The sequence below is a fragment of the Anser brachyrhynchus genome (assembly GCF_964034855.1).
Source record: "Anser brachyrhynchus genome assembly, chromosome: 4".
Lineage (NCBI taxonomy): Eukaryota > Metazoa > Chordata > Aves > Anseriformes > Anatidae > Anser > Anser brachyrhynchus.
The window spans coordinates 22,679,424-22,697,385 of record NC_137698.1 but is presented as its reverse complement, the minus strand read 5'-3'; the positions used below and the strand labels follow the sequence as shown (position 1 = coordinate 22,697,385).

At 35.9% G+C, this 17,962-nt stretch overlaps 1 protein-coding gene across 1 annotated transcript in view; it reads left to right on the top strand.

The window, feature by feature from the left end:
* Positions 1–17,962, top strand: part of LOC308194612 (uncharacterized protein) — a 975,354-nt gene that overhangs the window by 669,884 nt on the left and 287,508 nt on the right. The gene's annotated exons all lie outside the window — the stretch shown is intronic.

The following is a 17,962-nucleotide window of genomic DNA, read 5'->3' as shown; positions in this document are numbered from 1 at the left end:
ATAAACTGAGTAATCTGCAACCTGCCATAAATTATACCAAGAGATCCACAGCAGGATCATTACTGGGGAAATACGCAAATCACACTTAATCATATCTGTGTTTCTTAGCCACTGATGAAGGCGGTTTTTTTTGTTTGTTTGTTTGTTTTCTTCATGTTTTCTTTCATAACCATTGTTAAACCTTGTGATTTTGAGTATTGTTAATAAATTATATTGGTAGTATAAAGAAAAGATAAAAGTCTGTAAAAAGGAAGGTAAACTGAATAATAATTGATATCTAAACCAAACAATAAGCAGCAAAAATCAAAACAGAGTCTAATACTTTACAACCTGTGATCAATACAACACAGAAAATAATCCTGACATTTCCATTCTTCCCAGTTCTTGCAAGTGCCTCCACTCTGGTAAAACATAAGCCTCTGAAGGTAATACAGGATTTTCAGTAAGCAAAAGCAAAATGAAGATGCACCAAACATTGCTATAAGAAGTTTGTATCTTTAAGGTGTTGCTGCTAAAACAATTGTGCCAGTTATGACAAGATGAGTAACTTTTACAACCTAAGAGGAAGTTACACTTGATAAAATTAGCACTTAGAAAAAAAAAGAGGGACCGGAGTATCTGCTGAATGGTAGAAAATACACATGGAAGGCTCAGCCAATAATCTTTCCCAGACTATACATTTCTGTATCTTTTGTCCTAATTCTCTTTTTAAAATACCACTTTCTTTTTGCCTTGCCCTGCCCTGCCTCATCTTCCCTCTTTCCCCTTCTTTCCCCTTCTCTTTCCTCCCCCAGCATGCTGATGAACTATTTGTAACTGCTGTGAAAGATACTTCTGCTACAACTATAGAGTTACTGTGATAATGCAGTTTAGTGATGAATAGAAGCAGCATTATTATTGTCAGATCATGAAAATTCTGTCACTAAACAAGAAAGAAAAGATGTATTTATGTCACAAAGCAACATTTTCAACTACATTTTCCATGAATTAAAACTGAATTGATGAAGCAGTGCTGGATGATATCAAATCAGAAAAGATGATAATGAGAAATGCCCATTAATTTTTGTGAACTGAGCTAATTAGGGGCTGATGTAGAGTGCCCAGGGGTTAATATACAACCAGCACCACCACCCCTGGAGCCAGTTGCAGAAGTAGGTAATAATGCGAAGGGATTTCTGGAGGATGGGAGGAGAATAAGGTTCCACAGAACGAAGCATGAAGATTGTTTTCCAGAATTCGGGTTTTCTCCCCAGAAAGCTACCTGTACATTGTACAAGGTGCAGTCAGGTGTCTAATACCACTGGAGCACGGGTAGTAAACATCCCGCTTCCATTTCTCTGCCTGCTGGTCCTGAGGCAAGGATTCCTGCGACTTCTCCCACAGCCTGAGATGTAGATTGTTACATCTGGTTCTCCTATTTAAATGTACACACTATGCATGTTATAAATATCATCTTCTGTGGTGCAAAATAAAAGTTTTATGGACAGTTGCAAGCCATATGTTCTCAAAGAGAAATCTTTTCCAGATGAACTTGTGAAGTCAGTTTGGCTTTTTTTCAAAATTAGTTTGTAGCTGCCAAGTTTTACATGATATTCATCATTTTTGTCACATCTCTAATTCCATGTCATATGAAGCCTACTGATACTAACTTTTTGTCGTAGAAGAAATGGAATTCAAACTCCCTTTTTATTAGCTCATTTTTATTGAAATAAAGTGGCATTCAAAAATATATCTTTACTGAACATTTAAATTTATGTAGCAAAGAGAAACCAAGAGATACTAACATCTGGGTTGCTGGAATACTTAGAGTAGCTCTTTGGAATCAGTCATTTCTCATCATTTAGTGAAATTTGGTTTAGAAGCTAACAGTACTGTTATTCTTTTCCTCATCAGATGACTCAGGCTATGTCTTCTGTTTGTCGAGTGGTGCTCCTTCCGAGGGGGGCTGTGATGTTTTCACCACTTCTCCTAGAATTAGACTGTGAAACCAGTGATTTATAATCTGCTGAACAGCTGTCAGATGGCCAGCCCTTTGGTAACCGAATTTGACCATGTAGTTGCTTACTTTATAGATGTGCATAATTACTGGGAGATGCCGCGTGCACACGGAGTTCAAGCAGCAAAATAGTTGTTTGCAAAGCGTTGGCTGCTTGCCTCGGCACTGCAAACCTCCATGTTCCACTGCTGCAGCAGCCGCTGTGCCGTGTGGGGAAATTGTGTTATGGTGGGCAAAATCACGTGGACTTTAATGGAATTGTTGTTACAAAGAAACAGCATCCAACAGTGTGATTTGCATCATGCTGTGTGAGCCGCCTACACTTTTCAGCAGTTGGTTCTGTGTCTGTAATTTATTGCTCTAGAAACCATTATAATAATACAAGAAATGCTGCAGCAAGTGTAGAGGAAAGAACACATCACAGTCAGACTGTAATGACTATTTAGACTATTTAAACTCACTCAGCTTGTTTTACATTAGGAAAACAAGTCCTTTTCAATTACTTATTTTATGCATTTTATTTGGCTTTCTGGTTTCATTGCAGTTGAGATTAAATACACTATTACACATTTTAAGATAGTTTATGATGGTAACTGCTTTAAAATGCAAAACAAGGCCTAAATATAAAATGGTAAAAGCAGAAATTTCCACCTTGAAGAAAAATGACGACAGGAAATGCGATTTCCTATCTAAGAAATGGCCTAATTCTCATGTACGTGCTCCACAATGTATGATAAGGTATACTGAAATCTCTCCATGCATTAGCTATACAGTTCATTGTGCTAGTCTTTTAAAAAACAATGGCATTTAATATATGACCATTATGAACTTCTTCCTCATTAGGAAGGAGGGACGTTGCCAGACTGTTTTTTTGTAGCTCATTCTTTTCATTGGTGTAGTGACCAGTGGGGGGCCAATATAGGAAAGAAATGCCCTGAGGCTGCTAAGAATCCCTCAACAGACCAAACTGGGACCTCCAGCTGGTGGCTCAATATCAACTTTTCAGTCATGAATTAAGCACAGGACATGGTCCATAATTTTTATCCTCTGGAATTTTTATCCCACTTCTTTCAGCCCACAGCTTGCTTCTGTGTTTGCTCTGTCCAGCAGAATGCAGAGCAATTTTTGTCAATATTCTTGTCCTCTAAACTTCTATGTGGTAAAACCGGTTCTTTTTAAATGCATACTTCTCAAGTATCCAAATGCTTTCTTTGCCACAGAGGAGTTACTCAATAGCTAATATTTGTATAATGGTCTGCTTTTGGTCCTTTTTCTTCTCCTTTTTCTTTCTCTGACTCAGTTTTTGCCACTCTCCATTTTCTGTCTCTGTTCTTGACACTCTGAAATTCGTAATCTAGAGTATAGCTGACACAGGTATTTTGGTTCTAGAATACATTACTCTTTTTCCAAACTTTTCTGTACTGTCTTTGTCCCTCACTGGCTCTAATCCAATGAACATTTCTTTTCTCTTTTGGCAGAGCTCATTTACAAATCCTAGATGCTGCTCTCTTGGTCTCTACTGTTACCATTGTTCTTAATTCCTAGAGCTCTTTTATGTCGCATCCTTTGCTTCTAGCCTGTAACTACCTTTCCTTAAGCTATTTCTGCATTTCATTCATATTTAATGTTTCCACAGTTCTAACATAAGTATAGTCACTTCCTTAACCTCCTAGCATAAGTGATTTCTTCTGCCTGAAATACTCTTTTTGAAACCACATACTGCTTTGCTACCATATGCTTACCCTCTTCTTGGGGATTTTTAGCAGCCAATGTACATTTTATTCCTTATCCTTTACCTGCCATGTGAAGTTATAGAAATATTCATGTTCACTTAGCATTTGGTACAAAAGCTAGATACACAAAAGCATGATGTACCACATGAAAGTGCATTGTAACAAAACCCTGTTATGAAGTATAACTGCATGTTTCTTAGGATGCTGGGTTTGATATTTTTTCTTGGTCTGTTTCCAAAGTTACAGTTCACATCAATGTGGCAGATAGTAGAAGGTAACTGCTAGCACCAAACACAATTTAATTTTCACTGATACAACCTGAAGGAAACAAAATGATTAAATGTTAATGCATTTTCACCAGTAAAAGATCTGTTCAGACGAATAGATACAGACATCAAGAGACTGACCAACTAAAAACTCCAAGGACAAGATTACTTTTACATTCACTCATTGATCATTTATTTGTTGCTTTGTCTATTTTTGAGATCTCTTTAACAGTATTCAGAAAAAATGCACTGAATATTCTGTTTTCAACTCTCGAGTTCCTATATCAAATTTGAATAGAAAATACAGCAATGGCAAATACTAGGTATATGTAAATCTTACTTACAGATAAAAATATAGATGTAGTGATAACATCTGGTCTTCTGACAGAATATATGGAAATGGAATTGTTATCTAACTTGAGAGAGTTCAGGTTACTTATGAATATGTTCTGTATCTTAACAGAGTTTGATTTCATATTAAACATTTTCTCTTTGAGCAGAGCAAACAAGCAGCAGTTTTGTCACATTATTCAGAAGTACTGGAAAAGTTCAATAAGCTATAAACTCCAGAGAGAAAAAATAAAGAAGCAATAAAATCATTAATATTATCTATAATTGAACAGATTAGCAGCCCATGTTTTATATATATATATATATTTTTTTTTTCACCAAAGCATTTACTATTTACAAAATTACAACTAAATGGATTACAGAAAGATAGTGATATTTTAATGACCTTAGTATTTTTTTTTCTCTGAATGTAATTTAAAAAAGAAAATAATTCTCATCATTTAATTTTGGTTTTGCTTAAAATATGTCACTGGAAATGTTTTATTTCCTTCTTTAAATCATTTATTTATGCTTCATAAGCAGGTGCTCCAAACAAGCCTGTAATTTTCACACGTTGTTTAGTCAAATGTATCACGTGAGCAGAGCTGGCTCTGCTCAAGGCTTTTGGGCTTTTGCCTTTTACTCGGTTACATTATTAATATTTTATTTTTCAAAATTGTTAAAATTAAAAGACGTGGTATTTAGCACTATCACCTAGCTTAGGCTTCATCTTTGGTGTTTTGCTTTTCTCTCCTGACCCTGGGGAAAATGCTTTTGGTTCTGCAATGTGATCAAGTAATATGCTAGATATTTCATATCAGAGTTAGCAAGAAGTTCACATTTTGTTAGGGCCACTTTGAGTGTAAAAACACTTGCACAGATGTAGCCTTCACTAGTCATTTTCCTGGACAGTTCTTGGTCAACCCATGAACTTTTCTTACACATCAAAGCTTGTTTCCAACTGGGCATTAAAGTCAGCTTAAGCCATAACATATCCTGCCTGATGTGGGGCACCATCTGCACCATTTATTATGAGCTTATTGAGCTTCTTTTCCATTTCTTTATCTGTAATTGATTAATAAATGTAATATGAAATATAAATGTTCGAATTTTCCCCCTGATCTTTTAGAGGCTAAAAAAGTTAAAATGTGACTACATAACTAGCTGATTGTCTATTACTGCTATGGCTGTTGCATGTCAAAATACTTTTTTTTTTGATCATGTAGTCCACAGCATTTTAGAAATCTTGTGAATTTATTGCACTACTTCAGAATGTTTTCTGCATTTTGCCTTACTATTTTGTCATTCATTTCCTGATTTAGTTACTTTAGTTCATCTTCTCTTTGCTCTTGGTCATTACTTTGATCCACTCAAACATTTCTGCTGAAACTGCAGACGTATTTCCAGAAAACTGAAGGATGCCAACACCTTCTGTCCGTTTACACAGTCCTTACTGCTTAGCCTTCAGTGCAAAGCGCTATACAGGGTTTGTGAACATGAGGGAATTATGTCATCAGATATCAATCACTATGCCTAAGATCTATACAGCTGTAGTAAAGAGACAGAAGGCAGAGACCTACTGTGCATGCCATCAGTAATTAGAAGGGACGTCCCTTTTGAAGGAAGCTGACTCTCAGTATCCGACTGGTGTTCACAGTCCTGCTTGAGATCCTAACTGCTGTGTAATAGAGCGCTGTTATGAAACAGAGAATCAAAAATAATCCAAAAGAACAAAACAAAACTGTAGTTCTGTCCAGTAGTTGCTATGAGGATAAAAACACTTTACAAAGGAGTTCATGTAAACACTAAATGTATTTCTAAATTAAGGTAAGTGACACACTATTTTCACAGATGGATAATCACCTTAATGGATAAATGATATAATCATACAAGACCGCAGAGGCCACTATTTCCTACCTTATCAGAATATTTTTATCTCCATCCAAAACTTTAATTGCAAGTGTTTGTCCTTGTCTGCTCACTGATGCTTTTTTAAATCCATTTTGCGACAATCAGTAAACACTTTTTAAAAATTAATGGAGATCTCAGAGCAGGTCAGCTGGCTTTTGGCTGACCCTGAGATGACTGACAAGTGGCAGCATATGTTTCCAGATCTAGCAGGGAGAGAAAGTGATCATTTAGTGTCCATCATGATGTGTGGGGCCCAGATTTTTTCAGACGTTCTGTTGAGAGGAAGTGTCAAATAGATGAACTTTAAAGAAATTTGTTCAAATTTATTAATGATACAATGTAATTTGACAGTGCCTTTGGTGGGGCAAGTTTATGTATTAATAAGAAATGTGTTAATTTCACTGTTCCACCAGCTTCTCTATACTTCCATTTAGTCCTTTGGTAGGATTTATTATTATATTATTTTATTTTTTATTTTTCTTTACTCTTTCTTTTATAATGACCAGCATAAAATAATCGTTAGTTACTTGTATTCACAAATATCATTCTTATCTCCAAGCACTAATAATTGCTCTGTGATTATGCAGCTGGCATCTGTCTTAACATCTTTTCTTTAACTTGTGAACCGTGCTAATATTGTTAGTTTTTGTAATGCAGTGGTGTTTAGTGATCATTGCAATTTTCAAGGCTCTTTTGTGGTGTGACTTCTCCAAAATCAGAATAAGAGTCAGTCTATACACCAGAAAACTTAAACACATGCTAAAAATACATCTGACAGACAAATCCAACAACCGCAAGATGTAGCAAAGAGGAAAGCTAGTAAAAATACTGACTGTTTTTATTATTCAAATAGAATGTGACCAGTTGTCTGCTTGCCCACAGTCTTCTGGTAATGTTGCATTAACATTGCAGTGAGTGGGTTCTAAACAGGAATCTTAACAGGAATCTTACTGTGCAGCAGTGACTGCGTTGGCTGTTGTGAGGATGTCTTTTCTGTAGGGGGGTTGTTGGAAATAAAGATACAAGTCATGCAATCAAAATGGACAGTTTGACGGTTTTTCCCACGTGTCATTTCTCACATGACATACTTATCTCTGAAATGAAGAGATATGGATGTGACGGGTGGACCATTCAGTACATAAGGAGTTGGCTTGAAGGTCACATCCAGAGAGTGGTGGTCAATGGCTCCATGTCCAAGTGGAGGCCTGTGACGAGTGGTTTCCCTTAAGGTGCCTTTCTTGGGACCAGTGCTATTTAATATCTTTATCAGTGATATAGACAGAGGGATCGAGTGCATCCTCGGCAAGTTTGCCGATGACACCAAGTTCAGTGATGCAGTCAATACAGCAGAAGGAAGGGATGCCATCCCAAGGGACCCAGACAAGCTTGAGTAGTGGACCCACGTGAACCTAATGAGGTTCAACAAGTCTAAGTGCAAGGTGCTGCACCTGCCCAGGACAATCCCAGACATGAGTACTCGTCCCCATCCCTGGAAGTGTTCAAGACCAGGTTGGATGAGGCACTGGACAACTTGATCTAGTGACTGACATCCCTGCCCATGGCAGGGATGTTGGAACTAGATGATCTTTAAGGTCCCTTGCAACCCAAGCCATTCTATGATTCTATGATGATTCTATGGTAAGACATGTATAAGATAAGCATAAATAAGATAAAAATTTTAAAAAAATACTCTTTTTTTTTTTTTTTTTTTTTTTTTTTTTAAGGTGGTCACCAGAAATAAGGAATTGTAACTTGGACAGAATGATGAACCAGGTCTTACTAATGTGGTTGTGATTGACTGAGGGCATTTAGCAAAAGAAAGTTTGCAACTAGAAAAGACGTAAGGATTTAGATCAGGCAGATAAGAAACATCAGATATAAAATAAGGCAAGAGGGGAAGATAAGGAAGGAGAAAGGAAGAAAAATATAAGAAAATTTTTGGTTCTAGGGAACTAAATCCACTATGTGTGTAGATTAAAATGAAATAGTTACTCCTTTGAAGTAATGTGAACAGGTTAGTAATGAGAAAGGAGTGTATGTCTGCTTTTGGTCTATGCCTAGTTCGGAACTAAAAAGTATCATTTTGGTGAGATGGTAAGATTATTCCGGTAGAGGTGACCCCAGGAAGTCCAACCCTAGTCCAACCTCCGTAGCAGTGTCAGCTATGATTTTACATTATTATTTTAATAATTCACATACTATATTTATAACATACCTTATTGTGAAAGTTTGGTAAAAACACCTCTTTTTTTTTTTTTTTTTTTTTTAAGTGTAAAGCCAACTAGTGCTGCACACAGCCTGTTTATTCTGCTGGAGTGTTATGCAAATAATAATAGAAGAAATAAAAACAGGGTGACTGTATCACCACATTAATACTTGTGGAAAAAAAAAAAAGCTCTCCAGCGTTTACTCCATAAAGTAATCTTGCTACAGGACTTCACTGTTTCTTGTATAAATAGATCTTCAAAAGCCTCAGTTACAGCTTAATTCTCTTCATTGGAGTGTTTTTTTTGTCAGAATTATAAAAAGTTTTGCTTTCTGGTCTTAGCTCAACCTCAGAATGCCTTGTAAGCTTTGCATTGCTATATATCTCATCTTTCCCATGTTAAAAGCAGAATGATAGTTTTTCAGTAACTCACACACTGTAAGGTTAAGGTCCTCGCTCTATGTCAGATAATTTTGATGAGAGTCACCATAGCATAGCACATTCAAAAATCATGTGAAAATTTAAAATTATACAGCTTTTGGTTGAAAGAGAACTCTTGGCAGAATGGAGAATATCCCTCCTACATGGCACTGATATTCTATTACTAAATGACATATAAGTTTAAAAAGGATAAAATACAAGAGGTATCTAAATGAGTTTTCCTTATAACTAATGACTGAAAATCTCTTAAACCAAGAAAAGATTCACTTTAAATGTCATGGTATAAAAACTCCAACAATAAATTAAATGAAATTTGAGTTGGAAGTCCATATGCTATTTTGCTGCTGATGAAAAGAAACTACTTTTTATCTGGGTAGCAGTAAATAACAATGAACTTTCTCTTTCTTTGCTTTTTGGTAGAGTAACTAGTTTTCTTTAATGAGTTTCATTTTTGTGGTTTGGCCTTTTTTGTTTTGTTTTTATGGCAGTGCAGAGTCTTTATTTGATGGTCTGCATATAATAAAGCAATATTACCAACACTGACTATATGAAATGTGTTTTCTCCATTTGATAGTGTAATTTGGGATGGGAGAAGACTCAGGGACCCTACTGAGAATATACTATCCATTAATTAAAAACATAAAACCCAAAGAATTATGAAGAAATATTTTTTCTTGATGTTGAGAAGACGGCTATAGCATATTTTTCACCACTAAGGCATATTTGAGATGTGAGAAACATTAACAATGAGAAGGGTTTTAGGTCAGGATCACTCTGCATCATAGATGGCATTATTTGCTGATTTAGTCGGACTGAGTACTGCTGAAAAATAATCCTTTTTGTGCCCTTGTCAGTGGCTTTGGCCTAGAGTAATAGCAAACCAGCTTTACCTGAGTCAGATAATCATTACAAAATGAATTTTGTTCTTGACACACAGAAATAATTGGGAGAAAAATATATTTGATAGGTGTGATGAATATTATTTTAAGCTAAAGCTTACTGAGATATATAAAATACTAAGTGCTGCTGGTAATTGAGCAACTCTATGCAACTGTAAATTAGCTGCTTGACTTGAAAAAAAGATGATTACTGAAAGCATTTTTTCCCCCTAGAAAACTTGCTGTTCTCCTTTTCCTTAGCATTCACAAGGGGCATTCAGTTAATCATACTGAGGTCTCTCCCTTAGTGCTGCAGTTGCTGATTACCCAGCAGGAGGTGCAGTTCCAGCAGGGTAAGTCAGAATGGTGTTGGTCGTTCCCTGGGGAGGGACATCCTGTAAAAACACCAAGGTTGAGAACTGTCATATTCACAGCAGTAGGTGCATTTTCCTCAGAAATTAATGGAGCAAGCTGGGCAAAAATGTTTTTAAACTACATCTTCCCTAGAGTAAGATGCAAATTCAAAGCTCTTTTGAAGCATTGGAATGAAAGTTGAAGATAAGACTTTTTAGTTTTTGACATTGATGATATAGGCAATACTTGCACTACGAATATTGAATTGAAATGGAGGATAAGTGGGGCAGATGTTATTCAAGCAGGTCCCAAATGCAGTCCTAACTATTTCAGAGCTGGCTTAACTAAGGTGCTTTTAATTATTCTTATTGGGAAATACCTATTAGAGATTTCCTCCATTTGTTTTGTTAGAAATTGATTGACAAAGCTAGATCTTTTCCTAAAATGAGGATTTACATGAATTTTGCCATTAGGACTCCCATTCAACAAAACAGGGTTTAAAAAGGAGTGAAGCTTTGAGATAGTGATTTATTTTTTTTTTTCAGCAGCAGTCTGTGTGCTGTTCAGAAGCAAGCAAAAATTCTGGGCTGCTTTCTCTATTGTAAGCAATGGAACACGGTGATTGATCTGTTTACAGAAAGATTTTACATAAAAATTTTAAAGCGCTTTTGAGAACCTTGTTTGCTTTGTCCTCTTGAACAAGGGCATAAGAATGGTCTGGTTTTAATACAAAATTTATACAAATTTCATACTAGCATAACAAGATAAATCCTCTAGGATGGACTAAGGGTACATAAGGCCTGTATCACCTCACTGTGAGGTGCCTCTCTGCCACTTGTTTTCAGCTCCTGTGGGCTTCCCCACTTTCTTTGCTCCATCTCAGTGTTGCCTTTTTGTCCTTTTCTGTGTAAACTCATATACACTGTGTCTGTTACAACAGGATTTTAAGAACATGAATGGCCAGATCTGAGGTCCACCTTGGTTGTCATACTGTATCTGTGTTGTCTATACCAAAGACCTCAACAGGAGTTTAAAATAAATAATAAATAAATAAAAAAACACCATTACTTTTATATTTAGTCTCCAATAATGTCTAGCTCAAGGATGTCCTGATCCAGGAGTGATGATATCTCTGTGTCACAATATGCCAGTAAGCGTACACAGTCAGTTTTCATTTCTTCTCTAACCAGCAGGCCCTACTAACACTAACTGACAATGCACTCCCTAAAACAGAATGAAAAATGTTGCTGAAAGCATGCAGATACACAAAGCTAGCAAGACTTTATGTTTTTCATTTATGCAGATTGTGTTGATTCCATCCAGTAATTACTGACAAGTGAATACTATTACAAATCTGAATCAATACTTCAACTTAATGACCTTTAGAATCATTCTAGTATACTCTATAAATCACTAAATTTCATCAAATATTATCCCAAATTTCACTTGTTACCATATCTATAGGAACATTTCCACCTGTTCCATTTATTTAATGCATACATACATCTGATAAACCATAAATGAAGTCCTAATTATTAGGTATCTTTTAAAATTGCTTGTTTCTTATTTTTGTTTGATAAACCTAACATGTTTTTATATTCGTAATAAAACAGTCTTTCGTTTCTAGAAAATGGGAGCAGCATCTGAGATGACAAATGTGAAAGGTGACATCAATTAGTAGTTCTGTGTCACCAAACAATATATAAATAGTGGTGTCAAATTTCCAGAAGTCAAGTGACAAAGCCTTCATTGTTCTTTAATAGGACCCAGTTGTTCATGAACATATGGGAAGTTAGCTTATTAATAAAATTTTTCTTCCCTAGTCATCTTAATTCTGCCAGATTGTAAATTATGCAGCTAGAGTGAATTAGAGTTAACTCACTATTTCCAGACACTCTGAGATATTTTTTTTTTGTTCTGTAAAAAAATTAACATAGGAGGTTTCTAGCTTCTCTTCTGATATTTTCCTGGGTAAATTCATTGCATACTTCCAGCAATGTGCTTAAGGATAAATATACTTTAAAACCCAGTGTGAATTAACAGGAGATTGATATGTTGAAACAAAGAGATCTTAGTGGGCAGGAGATCCCAAGTATCTAATCAGCCCACTCATGTAGGCAGACAAGTCCAAATCAAAACTCTAGACTGAAAATTGCCTAGGCTCTGCCTTGCTGTACATTGCAGAGCAGAACTGAGCCAAAATTTACAGTCTGCATTTATTTCTTTTAACATTTTCCGATTAGCTCTGTTTTCAATTGTGAATAAATTTTGTGTTAAAATCTTCACACGTATTACATATGCACATATACACAGATTCTTATGGTAAAGGAATATACCCTCCCCAACAGCAACGCCCTTTAATACATTGCATTGTTTAAATTTAGATATTTGAGGCTCCCACTAGACAACAAGTTATTAAAACATCTGCCTTTCCATAAGCCGTTCTGTTCCTTGCCATTCCACATGTCCTTTTCTACTCCACCAGGCAAAATTGCCCAATCTAAATTTCAGCTCAAGTGTTTGATGGCTTTCACGCTGAGCTCAAACTGTTAGTGCTTCCCTGAGAGAATAGAATTGAAACGAGATTTAATCTAAAATAACAAAATAGAATAAAGGTTTTACATATAAATAAGTAATGCCCTGTATATTTTTATGCACACTTTTCTTTTCTGGATTTTGCATGTAGTGAAGCTAGATGTTAAAATGCATAGATAACCCAGAGCTGACAGAAAAGAACATCAATGCATGTTGCCTGTGTTCTCAATTAATGCCTATCCTAAAGTGTATTTTAATTCAAATTCATTGTAACTGTTACTACAAAATATATTGCAAAAATTGTATTTCTATTGCTAACTTTGTCTCAGGCTGATGTGTGCTTGTTTGCTTTTCTTTTTTAAAGCAGTGGTATTGTCAAATAGCCTTCCTAAGCTGTTAAAAGCATGTTGTCTTTCAGTATTTTCAGTAATGATTGTTTATTTCTTTATATACTCACTGTTCATGGAAGATTCAGATTTGTAGCTAGATTTTTTTCATAGAATGTGAACAAAATAATGAACAACCTGTTCACAATAGATATTTCAGCAACTAATGTAAAAAAGAAATTGACTTCTGCACTAAATACTTATGGGATTGATTCCCACTGCTAATTAAAATCACGTGCTTGATAAATGAAACAAAGCAGGGTCAAACTGTTGTCACATGTCCATTTTTTCCACATCTAGATAAATGACCATTAATCACACCTTCTCAGATAACAAAGGTTTTGTTTTGTTATCACCCTTGTAGCAATGAAGGCTTACCATGTACCGGGCAGCGTTAGCAGCAGCATAACCAGCAGGTTTATCAAAGTGGTTTATCGAAGCCATCAGGAACATGTTAAAACTTTGCAGTTGACCCTTCTTTGAGTAGGGTATTGACCAGATGACTTCAGAGATCCCTTCCAACCTAAACTATTCTGAGATTCTGTTCTGTCACTCATCCTACAAATAACTTGCCAAGTCTTTGAAACCCAGAAATCTGGCTCTGGGGTTCACATTGTTAAAAATGCATTCTGTTACCGATTCCCTTTTTTAATTCCATGATTCTGTTCTAGAGTCACTGAGAAAATTTTCTCTTCATGGTATTTACACCATTAGAGTTCTAATTGTGACATTTGACACTCAGACATCAAGGGTACTTATACGATAATATGAATGGAAGGGAGAATTCAGGCATTCCATTAGACAGTCATTTTGCCGGGTATTAGATATAGGCATAATTTTAGGAGAGAATGTTTTCCTATGCTCTGTGTGACCTGATGACTCTGCATATAGAAACCCAAACCATTGACTGCTGAACTTACTATATGTTCCTTATATCCCTTAGACAGACATGAGGTGAAACTTCTGTGTGGAATAGCCAGCTTTCCATTTAAGATCTGAACACTGAAATTCCTAACAGCTATAACCTAAGAAGAATACCAAAAATACAATTTTTGAATTACTTTCACTGTTCCATAAGACAAGATAAAATCATAAATTCTTCACCATGCAGAGTGGCAGAACATTTTCTCAAGAGGCTGAGACTTGTGAACAAGCTGCTCCTGAACTCATTTCATCAGGCTGCTCAAGCAGAGTCCTGTGAAGATAGATGGTTCTCCTAGCCATAAAGAGTAAGCATGGTAGGCTTTACAGTCAGGGATCCAGGGAAGCAGAATCCCAAAGGAGTATCTTCTCCTGCCCAGCAGTAAGCGTAGAACATGAAGACAGAAGGCTGTTAGGAGAAGGACTAAGTGTGAGACATGAGGGACCATTACACAAGTACCCTTCCTCCATTCTGCCTGTTTCCTACTTTTAGCAACACCCTGTGCATGCGACAGGTAGCACAAACATACCACATGTTCTAATTTGGAACATGAGTCATTTTTTCTTACCCACTTTGTGACATTTTGCAGCAAAAAGTTGCAAAACTCCAGAGTTGGGTGAAACATCATTTTCGTTAGTCAGTAATTTAACATTCCACTAGGCTGGTAAGATGAGCACTGCCAGAGAATGGTTTGATTTTCCTAATGTGAAATGTCGACATAGGGCGAATATAGTGAATTACTTACTACCTTTGGCTACTGTGCTCAGCTGATGAAGCTGAGTTGAAGTATTACTACCTTTCTTGATGACACAAAGTCATTAAAACACTTTTGTATGGTTTGAGATACAATTTTAACATTCACAGGAAATATGAGTTTTAGAAAGAGTGGCTCTGTCAGCTTGTATATTATCAGACATGCAGCGTGTGCTTGCACACTGCACTCGCACTGTTTAACTTTGTGAACCATGAGGAGATCGAAGACCCCATAAAATGGGTTCTGAAAAAAAGAAACAAAACCATAATTGCAGTAAAGAATAGGTGGCATAATTGTATTTCTGGTATAAATAAGAATAATGGATATTATTTTTGAGGGATTTTTATTTACCCCTTCATTCTTTTCTGGTTTTGATTTTATGTTCCTCATTTATCAGGAAAAAAATCACAAAAATTACTATTCATTTCCTTAATCTATCCAGCCTCTGAACTTTCATGGCAGTACTAAATAAATATTATTTTCTATTTTTAAGTCAATTGTATTATTTTGCTGTCTCAGTTTGTCCTGCTAAGATAACTGACTTAATAAAGAATAAAGTGCAAAAAATTAGAAATTGTTTTAATTAACTTTTTAAGGATGCGTTAAGACTACAAGCATTATTTTGAGTATTGTCTTCAGAAGAAATGTAAGCAGGTGAGTAGAAAGCTCCTAGTAATTGTATTTGTGAACCTCAATGTAGGCATTTTCTGATTTTTCCTTTTCTGTGTAACCTAGCATATTACCCAGTTCCCCAATTTTATTAATATCCTGTGGATACAGTGCTTCTTTGAAGCTGAATGAAAGTCCACAAACTTCCAATTATTTTCAGTTTTGCACTTGTTTGATTAGAGTGCTATTGTCTGTAATTTTTACACTTGTTTTGAATCTTCAAAGTGCATGATTCATGCCTTGAAAACGGGTTGTTTTGTGTTTCCCAGCACTGCTTTTTTTTTTTATCCCTGCCAGTTATAACCTGATAACCTGATTTCATACTGTGCTTTAGCACAACAATACAGTCATCAAACTAAAGCAACACAGTAAGTGGGCACATTAGCCGTCATTTTACTTGATCACTTGGGAGAGATTAAATTTATTCATTTTCAGAACAGATAATGAAATATTTAAAACATGTTAGAGTAAACGGTGGCAGCATTTTGAAGTTCTGACATTTGCTTTCCCAAAGCATTATGCTATATACTACATATATATGATTCTTGTGCAGATGTTTGGGAAATTTCTGCAGGTTTTTTGGTGTTGTTTTTTTTTTTTTTTTTTGGCTCATTTGCATTTGGTTTATCTAAAGTGAAATCCATTCAATTTTATTGAACTGTAATTCTGGTAATTTACAATATTTACATGCTGTGGTTAGATTGAAATCAGTCCTTAATTCAAATTCAATCTAAATTTACAGCGTAGTAATTAGGGCTTTGTAACTGACACTAGGGGCCTATTGATTTAATGAAAAACTTAACCTTACAGTAAGTGTTTAATTAGTTGCTGCAGTAGATTCTGCACTGTCCTAAATTGTGGACTTTAGAGAATTAGGTACTAATTTAAATTACATTACTATATAAAGATCAGAACTATTTTTTAAAAGAACGTGTAGCCCTACAGATGAATTAATTTCTCAGTCTTTGAAAAAGATAACAGAAAAAGGCAGTAATGAAAGCAATTGCCTACCCTGCCTGAATTCAGGTACAGCCAAGCTAGCTCTTCTGGAAGTGACTGCCTACCTTGCTAAAACTTGAAATAATACATATGACTACATACTGAAGATGTCCTCTTGAAACTGAAATAAAAGATCTATCTATAAAAGCAGTATGTTTGTTTTCATAACTGTACGGATATGTGACAGAAAATGTGTAAACATCCATTTTATACACATGAAAAGATACTTTCATTTGCAAAGTACTCCAATGTAGTAAGCAGTTATTATATTTCTCCAGTTCGTAAAATCTTTCAATCCACTGCAGGTTTAGAAAGAATGAATTACCAGTAGCAGTAGGTTTTTCTTTCTTCCCATTTCTCCCCCTTTGGTTAGCACTGCTTGGTACAGCATGAACACCAAGTCCCAAGCTGTAAAGTGACTGTGGTATTCTCCAGATCCGCCATTACTTTCTTGGCTTGCAGTATAGCCATTGGAACAAACTACAATATGTAGCAGCTCAGTGGCAGCAGTCTGTCACTATGCACGTATCTCAGAGCCCTAGCAAGTAAGTTTACCCCTCCATCTTCTGCTGAGTAGCAAGCCATCCTGGAGCAGCAGTGGCATAATAGCTTTTGCTGTCCACGTGTCTGCTTCTGGCCCCTGGTGAGCATAAAGTATTATGTAGTAGGTACTCCTTATGTGCAAATTTTTAGTGAACCATCAATCTTGCATCCCTAGAGGATCATCTAGAAGGTCATTATGGATTTCAGTAGTTACAATTTTATTCTTAATTTGCCTAATCAACCTGAATTATTGCCTGTTTGTACATACATTTGATTTTGCGTGGAACACAGAAGAAATAATTCAAGCAAGCTCTACTACACTATATTGCATGTACATTAAGAGCAAACTAAGTTTAAACAAGGGCCCATAAATTTGGCATTCTTTTGTTCTTTTAGGAGGAGGCCTTTAATCGCCTTTTGCTGGGGGACTGGAGAATTTCCAGAGCTAAGAGACTGATCCAGTAATCCTGCTTGTTCTTTCACCTCTGTTCTTCGGTAGTCCTGCTTGTTCTTCCACTTCTCTTCTTCTCAAATCTTGTAACAAGAGGATGGATGGATATGTCTGCTGGTACTGCATGTTCTGCCCAATAACTATGTGTTTAGGGGACAGGGGAAGTAAACAGAGATAATGTAGTTGTTATTGTAAAGTGAAGGTAACGAGATCAGAAGCTAGCCCTTCATGTTCTCTGTGCATGCGGTGCAACATCACTAGGGCCTAGCACAGTCAGTGGTGGTGCTATGGGAGCTATTGCTGTATGTATGTAAAAAGTAGTAGTAGTAGTTTGCAAAATGTTGTTTTCTGGGATAAAAAAAAAAAAATAAAGAGTGGGAATGCTGAGAGACATATCCCTACAGATAGCACATTTGTCAAACATTTGGTAACAATGGTCAAATAAAATAATATTTTTGTTTGTTTTGGTTAGTTTGTTGTTTGTTTGTTTTCCAACATAATGGTCTGCAACACACTTTATAATAATAAAGTGAAGATAAATAAAGCATTGACTTAATACTGACAACACAGCCATGAAGTGGCTATGAC